Source organism: Scomber scombrus, chromosome 4 (assembly GCF_963691925.1).
Source record: "Scomber scombrus chromosome 4, fScoSco1.1, whole genome shotgun sequence".
Classification (NCBI taxonomy): Eukaryota; Metazoa; Chordata; class Actinopteri; order Scombriformes; family Scombridae; genus Scomber; species Scomber scombrus.
This window is the reverse complement of record NC_084973.1, coordinates 920,117-935,071: the sequence shown is the minus strand read 5'-3', so window position 1 is coordinate 935,071 and position 14,955 is coordinate 920,117. Positions and strand designations below refer to the sequence as shown.

At 40.9% G+C, this 14,955-nt stretch overlaps 1 protein-coding gene across 2 annotated transcripts in view; it reads left to right on the top strand.

Annotated features, from left to right (window-relative positions):
• Positions 1-14,955, top strand: part of npr3 (natriuretic peptide receptor 3) — a 43,623-nt gene that overhangs the window by 9,644 nt on the left and 19,024 nt on the right. The gene's annotated exons all lie outside the window — the stretch shown is intronic.

Below are 14,955 nucleotides of genomic sequence, written 5' to 3'. Positions count from 1 at the left end.
TGTCTCAGATGAAAAGAGTTCAACATGACTGTATTGTTTTGGGTTTTTCTTGATGTGCTCCCTGCTAATAATTATTAAGCAGGGAACAATTGGGGGATTAGATCCCTAAGCAATAATAATATCATTTGCTGCCCTCATGTATGTTATTGTGATGGACAAAATAATAGAAGCACTCAATATAAAGTACTCCAGTGCACCACCACCACCACCACCACCCCCACTACAACCTTACTGATAAATATTAGGCAGAATTTGCACCTACTGAAAATGTATAAGCTTCATAATAGTAGAATTAATCGTAGAGCTGTTGTATTGGATTGCATTAGGTTGCACAGGTGGTTCCCAATGAAGGTCTCAGTGAGTGTATACTTTTATGTATTTGTAAGAGTGACTTTTGACCCTTTCCAGTCTAGTGGTACATAGACAGCTGATGTTGGTTTTCAGTGTTCACTCAGTCTTTGTTTTAATGATGGTGAGCCCACAGCTTTCACATGTGATTCCATAATGATGTCATACACTACTGTCTTTAGTGTGTAGCAGCATAGATCTTATGTTGTTCAATGGCAGTAAGTGTGGTCCTTGTCAACTGAAGACTCTGGATGTTCTGACAGTCCACTCATGTAAGAGAGTCCCACAACACTGCCCCTGGTTGTCCCTATGGAATTAGCACTGTCTTGGGCCCTTTTCTTTGTATATGGATAACCATATACCAAGTTATCTATGAATGATGATGATGATGATGATGATGATGATGATGATGATGATGATGATGATGATATATGTAACTGATGTAGTTGCTACAAAGAGAACAGTCCCACATTTATACACATTTGGATTTGGTATGACTGTAACTTTGGAAGATGGCCATTTAGTGCACTCACTATTTGAAGCACTGATTGGGCTCAGTAGACAAGACGTTGTTTTGTGCCCTACGAGTAACTCATGACTCACAAAGTGACCCATGTTTGTCTTTTGTGGCCTACTGCTGAACTGCGCCTATGAGCTGGCTGGGCGGCTGTGGCTCAGGAGGTAGAGCGGTCGTCCTCCAATTGAAATATTGGCGGTTCGATTCCCGGCTCCTTAAGTCTACATGTCGATGTGTCCTTGGGCAAGACACTTAACCCCTAGTTGCTCCCGTTGCTGTGCCAACGGTGTATGAATGCGAGTGAATGGTTAGATTCCTCCTGATGTGCAGGTTGGCACCCTGCGTGGTAGCTGCCTGCCATCAGTGTACGAATGTGTGTGAATGCGGTGAATGAGTTGTAGTGTAAAGCGCTTTGAGTGGTCGAAAAGACTAGAAAGGCGCTATATAAGTACAGTCCATTTACCATTTAGCTCAGGGCCCAGGAACAGTCCAGGAATTGACTGGGTAATGAGCTGCTGTTTTAGATAATTAGGTGCTGAATACATGCAACCTTTGTAGAGGGTCATTATATTAAAAATAATGATACCACTTGATTTGTTCATGCTCCTGGCTGTTTTAATGACAGACGTTAAGAGTTGTTGGAGTTTACTGAGGCCAAGTGTAAATGACATTCGTTGTAGTTGTCACCTGAAGCCAAATGTGAATGACTGTTAAATCTTCTGCGAAGGTTGAAATACAGCATTGTAGGTGGGGGTGACCTCCTCCTCTATTGAGGAATGGTTTCTCTACTTTAATATAGATGTGTTTGTTTCTCAACACATGGCTCAACATAGGAGGGCCAACTCCTCAGGTAAAGACACAGTTTACCTACACCTGAAAGATAAGGGACACTTATTCAAAGACAACAGACATATGTTGGATAGGGAGGACAGATGGTTTGAAAGAGGAAGGAGTCTATGTCAAAGTAGAGAAACCATCCCTCAACAGAGGAGGAGGTCTACAACACCACTTAACCATTCACATTGTCCAATGATTGTTGTTCACATTTGGCCTCAGGTGACCCTAACAACTCTTATCAACTGTAGTTACAACAGCCAAGAGCACTAATGAATCAAGTAGTATCAATTATTCTTAATAATGACGCAACAGAGGTTAAATAAAGTTAGATTTGAAGAAGCCCCTTGAATGACAGGCAAAAAATGTCAGCAAGTATCTACAACCAAGTCCAGTTGCCCTCAATTTAACCCTCAGTAACCTGCATGACTGAGAGTCTTCACAGACATTTCCCAAAATGTGGAATTTGTGCTTTAGCTGGGAAATTGTAACTCCTAAAATTGATGTGACAAATCTAGATCATTTCAGCAGAGACAATTCACCACTTTGTTGGACTTGTTGAACTACAAAAACTCTCTGTCCTTTTTTGGTTGTACAGTAATGTTGGAGGGTGGTGCTTCCTTAATCTCACATATGATCTTTGAGTACAGATGCTGGGTTGTAGAGAGCACATTACCCAGTAACTTAGGGCATTAACGTTAATTATCTGCAGCTGATATAATCACAGTTGCTGTCTGTTATTGAAAATGGTAAAAGCAACATTCAGCACTGACTAAAATGGAAGACTGCTTACCTGAGTCTTTTGCACATTACTAATAAAAAGCATGGGCAGATGTACAAGGGGCAAGAGGGGAGAACTGCCCCCTGTATATCTGCGAATAAACATTAGCCACATTTGCAGAGGACTATTAACACCTGGGGACCTATAGTAATTTGTAATTACTGTATAGGTCATCTATGATCTTGATCCTGATCTTTAATCCTGATGTGATAATAAGTCAGCAATGAATGTAACTCCCGAATGACAGGGTAGATTAAATATTACAATATGTTAAACATTATAATCTTAGCTTTAAGTTGTTTGCTACACTAGAGCTGATGCATTCATCACATACTTTTATGTTTATGTTTTATTATATGATGAGTTTGACAGTGAATTCTCAGAGAGTTGGTTTTTGTAAAGGTCTGCCAGGGACTATAGTCTTTAAACCGCAGTGTCAGTGCCAGAAGATTGAATATTCATCTGTCTTCACACAAACAGGCTTAATGACCGTCAGACTAGGATAAGTCAAATCATGATCCTAATATTACTTTGGCCAATACTGATTATTTTATTGTAGCATACAGTATTAACCACATGCTCACACTTCAGAAAAAAACTGATTTTAGCCCCAAAAAAATCCTTTCACATGTTGACTACTGTAGGTCAGTGCAGCTGATAGCAGCCTTCCAATAAACAAAAATAAGGCACGAAAAGCCTTTATCTCCAGCTTCAGCAAAAAGGAATTGAAGTCTGGGCAAGAGGAAGACAGACAGAGAAGGAGAGCGCGAGACTGGAAGGACAGAAAGAGGATGAGAAGCTCACATAAAGAGATCAGGAAATGAGTGCAAGAGAAGAAGTGAGTGAAAATGATGAGAGAAAAATGAGAGAGGGACATAAACACAAATAGATGGAAAGAGATAAAGACTTGAGAGGCACATGACCACATTCCTGTTAATTTCCAGCTAGACCTCATGGTATCTCTGCTGGTGTTTTTTGACCCATCAGACCTTTTTTGTGTGTTTGTGTGTGTGTGTGTGTGTGTGTGTGTGTGTGTGTGTGTGTGTGTGTGTGTGTGTGTGTGTGTGTGTGTGTGTGTGTGTGTGTGTGTGTGTGTGTGTGTGTGTGTGTGTGAGAGAGTGTGTGTATGTGATGTTGGCGTGTTTTTAGATGCCATTATTAACTTGGAGAATTCAGTTATCATAAACTCTATGAACGCAAAAATAAGATCAAAGTCGTAATAAAGCCAAATCATTATTTACGGTTGAAGAACTCTTTACTCATCAATTTTGTTTACACCATCCTCAATGCTGCTGGTTCCTCTCTGTATTCCATCCACTGAAAACACAGGTCACTGAGGCTGGCTGTTCGTTCGTCATCAGCCTCTGTCCAACAGGTTTGGAAACTGTGCCTGTGGCTGTGCATTTGTAATTGCATTACAAATGCATCTGTGGCTTAGATGAATAGCATAATATGATAGATCACAATCCTGACTACAGCATTTACAGTTTAACTGGACAATGGTGGGACAGGGCGCACCGTGGTTTTTGAAAAAATGCTGTTTTCATATATATATATATATATATATATATATATATATATATATACATATTTGCTTGTAAAAATTCCCTCATCATTTTGCTACATATATTTGTACCATTAACTGCACAATATTGTAGCATGTAATAAACATTTAGGAGGGAAAATGGAGCACCTTTCCTGTGATTGCTCCATTTCTGATGTTAATCTCCTTAGACATGCACTTATGCACCCATCCTGAGTCTGTATGAAGTGTTTGTGTTTGGAGAGAATTCCCCTTGGGCTCCTGCATAGTTGTAAGGCAATGACTTGCTTTCACTGTACAACCACAAATGTCTTAGATTTTAGCCTGGAAGGGCAAAGACAGTAATATAATACTGTAAATAACAACAATAACAACAACAACAGGAAAATGATCAGTCAGTGTATCCAGCAGTCATTCTGCCACTTTAGTATTTAGGAGTACTGACATTACAAATTGACACCGTAGTCCTATATTTACATATGAACTAGCTTTACAGGTTTACAGCCAAAGCAGGGCTGTTGCAATATACTGTGGGTGTTCAAATGTCTAGGCCTGATAATCAAATGGACCCAAAAGACTGTTATGTCACTTAATACATGCACAGTGCAAGCTTGGCCAGTGTTCCTAACAAGGGTTGAGTGAGTGAGTGAGTGAATGATAAACAGGTGGACAGTGATTTATTCTAAGTTTTGCATAAATGAGACTGTAAGTGTTAACTAATTCATCACTACAAGTTGTGCGTAATAACACACTGGTTAAAAATAGCCTACAATAATATACCGTTCATTAATAAATTATTTTCAGTCACTGTTGTGCTATTGTTAACTTTTTTTCAACAATATCTTTATTGCTTTTTTTCAGATAACAGCCCTAAAGCAGAATGATGTGCTCTTGTAAACTTGACCTCTAGTTTATTAGCAGTACTTACATTCTCTGTTCTGAATGTAATGTTGAGTAGATTTGTTGCAAATGATGTAATGTGAATAGCCAGTGGTGTAAATGTTGCTTGTTTGGTCATATTTTCATATTGCTATTGGCAGCTATATACATTATGTGCTGTTGATCCCTATTTGCAGTTGAGAGAGACCTCTTGTGGACGTTTGGAGTATTGTTTATATTACTGTGAAACTGACTGTTCCCAGCAGAAGTTGCTGCTACTGTATTGTAGTTATTTCCTTGATTATTCAAAACAGTTGAACTAATTATATACACATCTGCCTTTACTCCCGTGGGACATTATTAGAGATTGTTGACTGAACTCCTGGATTGCTGCAGTTTTTCTGACAGATTACTTAGGCCAGACTTGTGTACACCAGCATTCAATCTACATTTATATTTCACAAGTGGTTCTTCAAGCTGGGTGTATACAAGTTGTGCTATGGCTACATCCAGAAAGTTTAAGGCACATTCCCTGACATCGGCAGGACTTTGAATTTCACAAACATTTTCCCATTGACTTGAATGAGCAAGTGTGTCCAAACTTTTGACTGGCACTGTATGTAGTGCCACCCAGCCTGGGGAGACTCCCTAGCTATCATTTAACTGCTGAGCGTATCAGCCAACTAAGAGTCCAGATGATAGATGACATTGGTAAAATTAACTTTCTATCCATAATGAGCCCTTGCTCACACCTCATATCACTCATACCAAAATGCAGTATATCAGCCACATTACAGTGGCCTCCCTCATGCTTCACCAATACAGCCTACACCTACTGTAGCTCCTGCTTCACTGATGCATTACTGGACCTCCTGCTTTGATAGTACAGCCTATGCCTCCTGCAGCTCCTGCTCTACTAACGTAGCATGTGCCTGCCTCATCAGAACATCCATATGCGTGCACACCTACCCTGCACAGCTTTCTGCACCGACCTGGACTCCAGATAACTCCAGATAACTCCAATCTGCCTAGTATAGTGAAGATGGCAGTTGCTGCATCATTTGGCACCCTCAAGCCTAAATTACCTATATTCAGCTCGGGAAGAAAAAGTGACTTTCTTATGCTTAAAAGGGGTCTGGGCAGCCTTTACAAACATTTACGGCTACAAGTATCAAGTCCTTCTTGGCATCTCAGATCCCCCTATGCATCGCAAGTATCTAAGCAGCACATCAACAGTCTGACTACATACACCAGTGCAATGCAAGTTCTCACACAAAGATATGGTTAGCCCAGACAGCTGGTGCAGGGGAAACTCAAGGCTACTTTTAACTGCCCGTGAGTTAGAGCTGTGGATTATCAAGGTTTTGAGAACTTTGTGTGTCCCATGTTGACACATTATTCACCAAACTAACTTAACTTCAGAGATGCATTTGCTGAACACAGGGGAATTATCCACTCTTCCAAATGTAGCAGAGTGGCTTGAGAGGAAAACAGGGACATGCCCATCAAAACCTGCACATGCTGACATCAAGGAGTGCACAACACTCGAATCCATCGAAAACCAAGAAGCGTGATTGTTTTAAGCCCTTCGGTCCGTATTGTGACAATCACGAGCATTATTTCAGTGCTTGTGCTGACTTCACTATGCTCACTAAAAATGCAAGGGCTGGCAGAGCAGCCATACAGCTGAATACCTGAAGAAAAGATACAAATACCTGAGGGACATCCCACTGCAGTCCTTTAACAAAGTCAATGTCATGCTACTCATTGGATCACCTGCTAATACCTAAACACCTGCTGTGGACCAGTCCTGTCGGTGACCCTGTAGCTTTATGCACTGGGATGGACCATACAGGGAGTTCTTCATCATTCACCAGGTGTGAGCAACTGTCTTCATTTATCATTACTCTCCCCCACAGAAGAGATGCATCAACACATCAAGAGACTTTTTCAGCTTGATACACTACCCGTCAGAAGCAGCAAAAAATTGCAGCCATAGAACAACTGGAGCAAAAGACAGTTTCACAGTTGATGGAGTGTCCTGCCATGCCAATCCTGCATAAACAGAATGCACTAATTCCACAACTGCTGTGATGGCACACCTCAGAGCCACGGAACATGTGCAGTGAGAAAATCCAAAAGTTGGAGAGGATAGAGAATTTTCTGAGGATAACTGCTTCCTGTCTCTGGATCATGCCAGACATCTCATTGACAAGATGAGAGCGCTCCTTGCCAGTGGGGGCTTTGAAATAAGACAGTGGGCCAGCATCGTGCCTGAAGTTGTCTTCCACACACCAACAGCAACCAAGTCGTAGGATGTGAATTATTACTCACAGCTAAGATGACAGACCTGCAAGAGTCTACACTTGGACTTTTGTTGCGCTCCAAGACACACAAGGATACAAGAATCACCCACCTTGAGGTAAGTGGATGGAGTACTAGCGAGCCAATATGACATGATTGGTTAGATTATATGTACATATATTTTTCGGAGTGTCTATTTGTACCAGGGGTGCAAATAGCCTCGGCCACACAGCTGAGCTATTTGCACCCTAGACGTATAACAACGTGAAAACATGGCGGACATTCATCTTCCACGCCAGCAGAAAAGGACGAATTTAGAAAGGTTTCATCTCTAATGTTTGTTCTAAAGACATTTCTGGCGGGAAAGTTGCATTATATTTTCATAATCTTTCCTCAGTGAATGCATACAAGCGTCAGTTTGTCAGTTAGAAATGATTTGTCGCCAATATATATCTTCCGTAATAGCAAACATATTGGGCTGTCACGTCACTACGTAGAACCGAACCGCGTAACGGGCAGCGTGTCCGTCATTAGTACAGGAGACTCTGGTTTGAGTCTTTGCAGCAGCAGTTATATATTGATAATGTTTTCAGTGGAAAAACTCTGCTGCATTTTCATAACGTTGTTAAGTAAATGCATACAACCCGAAAAATATCTGAATTTAAAACCTTCAGGTTGTTATATGGTGGAAATCAAATCTTGACAGATAAGTCTATGGTTGCCGTGGATACCAAATACATTTCAGACCTCTGAAGTCTCAGGCATTGGCCGTGAGACACGCATTTCAAGCGTGATAGATCTCACCGGACAGAAATGATTATATGATATACAGAAGAGAACCGCGACGTATATTTATCCCGCTGTCCCGGTGGGATACGGGAGACTTCCGTATCTCCAGACGCTCCCATCCAACACTCAGTCCCGCAGCATGCATTCCTAATTGTACTGGGGTACAAATAGCATTCATTGATATTTGCACCAGGGGTGCAAATAGCCTTTTCCTATATTTTTTACAACACGATCCAAGATCCTGGTTCAAGCACTTTGGAGCTACTCCCATTACAAATTCACTTAATGAATTTTCACTGAGTGAATTTGGGAAGGGATGTGTAAATTTCCCTTTTATGTCTCACTGCTAGGAAAATCTCGGCATGATAATCAAATGTGTCCAAAGGACTGTTACGTCACTTAATATGCACACGTCACAAGCATGGCCACTGTTCGAAAGAGAGGCTGACTGAGTGAGCGCTACACAGGTGGTCAGCGATGTCTTCTAAGTTGTGTGTAAATTATTACGTTATTATATATACGTTATTGAGTATGTCCCTCACTTGCCAATAACAGTCAAAAACAGCTTTGAGCGTCCATACATTCACTGCTGCTCGCCTAAACAACTGATCTACAAGCCATCAACGCAAAGTAACATGTTGTTTTGATGGCTTGTAGAAGGACCAACTATTTATTCATTGTATTAAGATGTACTATATTAGGGAAAATGTATCATTATCGGGATATGAATGACCTATATTGGGATATAAGATTTTGGTCATATCGCCCAGCCCTACTATGTATCTATCTAACTAGCATCAGAGCCCTAGCAAAAAGGAAAATCCAAAAGTTTTGAAATATTGCTGGCTGCTAGCGCTGCCCCATGGAATGGCTTGCAGAGCATACACAGGGGCAGTAGTGTGTGTAAAGCCCAGCGTAATTAAAGGGTGCTATAGTGCTGGCAGGACTGAGGTGAAGTTGTCCCACTGACTCAAGAGGTATTTCAGGAGGTGTGTTTAAGTGACAGAGTTGTGAGGAATGTTCCAGCAAGACTCTAAATCTTCCTTATTAATGCTAGGGTTAGTGTGTTTTCAATTGCACCCCTTGTTTGTGTGGTTACTTATTTTTTGGTTTATTTATTTTTAATCACTGGCACACCAAATGAAAGGTTTACCCAGTGAAAGAGATTTTTACATTTGATATTTTGTGGCAAACACTTTGCTTATTATATAACTTTCAATGAGTACATGTTTAGTGAACAACAAATAGAACTTCAAATGAGAATAGGTCCTGCTCTGGATTAACATCACTGGTAATACAATTGCCACTGTACTAGTCACTCTGTCTCTGTTGGTTCTTGAATTAGAGTGAAATGTAACTGTGTGAGAGTTACACACACGGACCCTCTACATATTTAAGTTTTACCAGTTCAAGTAGATGGTGGTCAGTTTTCATAAGTCTGTTATGGATCATGCTGGGGGGTATGGGTGGGTGTAAGTGTGTCTCCTGTCATCAACCAATCTTGATTGGTATTGGCCATCACATTTGGCATTGTGGGCTCTATATCTGTGCAGGTGCTTGGCACAAAACACAGCTCCTTGCTGACAAACTGGCATTTGTGTCTACACAGGCTGTGTAGTGAAAGCAGGACATAACAGTAGCAGCTTCAGTTCTTAATTAAAAAGATGCAAACAGGTTACGGAATGAAATAGGAGCCATTTGCCTTTGTACCTTACCGTACCTTTGTAGATGGTTGTAATGATTAAGTTTGAAGGGTGTCTGTAGAGGTGGGCGTGGTTTGGGCAGTCAGCTGTAGGAGAGAAAGACTGGGCAGAGCTGGCTCAGCAGGACAAGGAGAAGAATTACCCTGATGAATGCTGCAAGTCAAAACGCATTGGTCTATTAATGAAGTCCTTCTATACTACAAGTGTTTCTGGACTTTTTTCAGCAGGAGCAGTGCCAGGTGAGTTGATTAGCACAGCTGGGCCGAGTTGTGTAATCAAGCTCTCCTGTTTCTCTGCAGTAGTGGCTGGACTGAGTGAGAGCTGGACAGAAGAGGGTCAAGGAGCATCTGAGCCAGTGGAAAAGGCTGCAGTATTTGAGTTGTATATTGGTCGTATAAAGAGTGAGTGCCTGAGTGCTGGGCAGCAGCAGTACACGGAGCTGTGTGTCTTTTTGAGTTATTTTGTACAGCCCACCAAATAAAAGGGTGAACTGAACTCTCCGCTCTGTGCTCTCTGCTGAGGGAACACACGGTTGCAGCAACTGGTGCTGAATTCTGTCAAAAATGTCTGTCTCAGGTGTACTCATCACATGTGCTACCTTTGGTATTTTGCTTACTCGCTATGCTCCCAAGTGGGAGAAGAGGCACAGTGCAGGGTGTGCTGTTGCCAATCCAGCAGCATTTAGACCCTTTTCATGGCAGACATTCTGACTTGTCAAAGCTGGAAAAGCACAGGTGTAAAAAATAAAATGAATCAAAGCTACAAGCAGTGTTGATCAGGCCCTCGAAGGAGCACTCGAAGGACTTTTATTGCAGGCATGTAGATGTCCTCAGACTCAGGGTCTTAAGCCACGTTCACACCAAAAGCGATGAACGCAATTTTTTCGACAAATGAGAATCTGTCGCGCTATCGCTCAAGTTGACCATAATGTAAAATTCGCGCGTGTAGCGAGCCCGCCCATTCTCACTAGATAACAACAACATTTCTTCTTCAATCATCAACCATGGCTGAGATCACTTAATTTTTTCTCTCATATGTGTCCCTGAGGCTCCTGAGGCTCTTCCATTTCCTGCGACACATGAACTGACAGAAACACACGTAAATTAACTGTTGAATCTTTGCCGGGAAAGTCAGCTGTTTTTTTTTGTTTGTTTTTTTTCTTCAAAACTTAATAAGGGAAAGCTAGGTGTGCTAACAGGGGCTATACGTCAGTGACGTCAGTCACGTCGGGAGAATCTCAACACTGATAGGCTGTCGACGTGATTTTCGCGTCCATCGCGATTTCCATTCTAAAAATATCCATTGTGTTGTTCCAGTTTTGAGTTGATTGTTGGTGACTCCTATCTGCAAGGCATTGTACAGGGATTCGTGAAGATGCCAGAGGGAGGTTTTTCTTTTGGTGCCATGTCTGAGGCCAGTGCGGCTGACTTGAGGACTGAGGCACTGAATGCTGCTATGCCTTGGATCCCTGAGGCAGTCTGTGTTTTGGCTCGTAGTAACAAGGGCCGACTCAGTGGAATACCTTCATTTTATTTTATACATTTTGATACAAGTTTTGCATACATACATGAAAAGAATACAAAGAACTTCTTAAAAACATAAATAGCAGTTTTAGATACCACCCTAGATATTCGTACAGAACCTGAGAAGATTCTTGGTATTGTTGAAGCAACACTCACTGACTCACTACCAGAACCAAACAATCAACTTCAACTTCAACTTTATTTATATAGCACCTTAAACACAACATGGTTGATCCAAAGTGCTTCACACAGAGTAAAAACACGCAAAAAATAGAAAATACAGAAAATCAGAAATAAAAATACATGGTCATAAAATACATGTGACAGTTAGACACAGCTAGGGAGTAAAAGTAAGTTTAAAGGTTCTTTTTGAAAGTTTCAATGGTGGGAGAGAAACGAATGGGGGGGAGGAAGAGAATTCCACAGTTTGGGGGCAGCAATACCATACCACTTAGTCCTGTCCACTTAGTCCTAACATTGAACAGAAACTAGCTGAAATTCAACAATCTCTCATAAAGAAAAAAAGATGAATCTGTCATTACTCATACTGTTCATCTCTGGTAGCAATCACTGTAGAGAAAAAAAACATTTTTGTAGATGGTCTGAGCCTTGAATGAGCTGCTGCCATGTTTCAGTTTGTTGTTTTAAAAAGTTGTTCAATATTTAAAAGAAAGATATTTTCATACAAAGGAGTTTGTTTACCACAACATCTTGTTTCTACTGTATGTGTTCTGTTTTGCCAAAAAAAATGTGTAGAGGAAAAACAAACAACAATAAAACAGGATGACTATACCTTGATTGTGTACAATTCTGTTTTGTTCATCTATGTCACATGTGAAGGAGGTGCTTCAAATATGAAATTGAGGGGTTGCTATCAAGCCATTTTGCAACACCTATGCCCATGACCCATAAAATGTTAAAATATGGAAGTATTTAAGCACATTTAGGCCCTCAAAAATATCCAAAACACCACATGTAAATTTAATGTAAATCGGGTGATGTTTGTCACATAAGGATGATTTGCTGTTTCCAGTAGGTGTGGCTTTGATAATGACTCAATATTCAGACATAGATATTTTCAGGCCATGACTCTTATCATACATAAGACATTTAGTGTGGATTGGAACATGTTTGTTGAAGTTACAAGAGCTTCCTGCTTCATGGGGAAACATGCAACAGCATTTCATGAAAACTTATATTTGATAACTTTTGGGGCGCGCAGGTGTTCGAGTGGTTAGAGCGCAGCCATATATGCAGCCGACCCTGGTTCCAATCCTGATCGGAGGTCCTTTGCTGCATGCCACACCCCCCTCTCTATCCCATGTTTCCTATCGGTCTACTGATAAATAAAGGCGTCTATGCCAACAACATCTTTTTTTTTTTTTTTTTTAAAGAAAAAGAATTTGATAACTTTTCATTCATTGTAAAGGATGTCCCGGACCAATTTTGAGGTCAGCAGCAGGATTTTGTTAAAATACAATGCCTACAAATGGGAAGAATAGACAAAAATTACACCAAAAAAAACAGACCTTCACACAGTTCCAGCCCTAATAGTAATACCTTTGGATACAATAAGGCCTTTGCACCGTGGATGCTCTTGCTTTAATAATAATAACAATAATAATAATAATAACAATAATAATCATGATACTAATTATGATAATCATTTCCTTGGATACAATAGAGCCTTTGCAGCGCTGGGTGCCCAGGCCCTAATAAACTTTGTGATCAAAATATGACACAAAAATGTTAAAGCTGCTAAATAATGTAATTTTTGATTGCACTGCCATTACAACATAAAATCAGGCTTTCAATCTGGAGCATATGGGCCTGCTATATTACACAGTTTGTGTATTTATTATTATTAAAGTAATAGAGGATCATTTTAAATTGATTAAGCTGGCTAACTAGTTTCGTTAAATGGAGGCACCTGTTACTGTGACTCCCTCATCTTGTAGCAGGTTGTGAAGGTGGTCCTGTGTGGCCTCGCTTTTGCTCTCTGGAATCAACTGAAAATGCTTGAACCGGGGATCTAGCAAACATGCCACAATGGAGACAGACTCGGTCAGATCATCGGACTCCAATTTGAACCATTTTTCTAACTGCTGTTGAAACGTGTTCTTAAAGTTGTGTACAACTGCCAGGTCATGCTTTACACACAGAGTGGTGCTGATCATGTTTAAAATGACAGGATAGATTAAAGACAACCCTAGGTGTAACTCATCACACATTATTTTGGTAGCTATAGACAAAGTTTGCAGCACTGGAATCAGCTGTTCCACTAGCTCCTGCTGTGATGCTCTCATGGTGAGTGACTTGTAGACACTTGGTTTGGCAACTGTCTCATTCGCATTCTCAACCAAACTAGTCTTTACTTCCAGCTGTAGCGTGTACCTGCTGCATCTCAGTTCTTAAGGAAACATTTCACACAGCACCATGGCTAAGTTCATGTTACTGGCATTATCATGAACTGTGCAAAACACCAGTATGACCGACCCCCTTCCTTGGTTATCTTAGATAGGCAATCGGCAGTGTCAGTGTCTCTTTTGCATCATAGCACTTACTCCTTCAGCTTCCATGTGTCAGTCATGTAGTGAGCAGTTATTGTAACGTATGGCTCCATGGTGGAGGAGGTCCTCAGGTCATTTGTTAGCAACACACACTATGGACTTTCATTTCCCTAATATTCCTTCCTTAATATTCTCATGCAGTGGTCTAATATCTTTGACGATGCAATTTACTAGCAAATTGCTGATTTGTAGCCATCTTTTCTCTGTTACAGCAGGCTGTTTGGTGAAGTCTCTTACTGAGTGCTTTTGAGAAAATTTGCCAAGTGCAAGTCACCAAGTGCTTGCTCATGTGGGAATGTCGGGTTTAAATAAAATTAAAGAGTACGGTTTAGACCTGCTCTATGTGTAAAGTGCCTTGAGATGACTTTTGTTGTGATTTGGCGCTATATAAATAAAGATTGATTGAATGATTGATTGATTTGGATCGCTCCTCAGCAGATAGCATTAGTGTGTGCCTTTTCAGATGAGAATGATGGCACTGGTACTTTTGTTGTATTTCAGAACAGACAGTAGTACAGGTTTCATCTTAAGTGAAGTATTACACATACAGTTGATATACCACTACTTCTTGCTTCAATTACCCATCATCAGGCTCCTCACCTGTTCTCTTCCATGATGTTAATGTCATAATAACGGGATCAGTGGGGAGCATGTCTATGTTCCCACAGCCCTAATAACACATTGTGTGCATTAGGAAATGGCCATACCTGTGCTGTGGGAATGTAGCTCTGAGGGAACATAGGCCCTAATTTTGATGGGGGGAACATTTCTTAGAAATGGGGGAACATAGGGCTGTGGGAACATAGGGGTGACCCAGATCAGTGATCAGAGATAATGTCATCATAGAGAAGTAAAGTCAACAAGTTGACTACTCTGTGCAACTCCTACGATGCGCACCTGCTATTTTGGTTCATGTGTGCAGCAGCACAACATGCAAAAAGGCTCGATGAATGTGAATATAGATCAGCAGATGTGGTGATTATTAAATACTCTCTCAGCCACGTCACTAACTCAGTCACAGTTAAATGTGATAACAACAGCTCAGCAACAGCTTTTCTCCAGGAAATGTGTGGACAGTTCAGAGCATCATGACAAGGGCACAAATCATAAATCCGGAGCTGAAAAGGCCGAATATTGAGTTATAACCAACCAGAAGTGTGTATT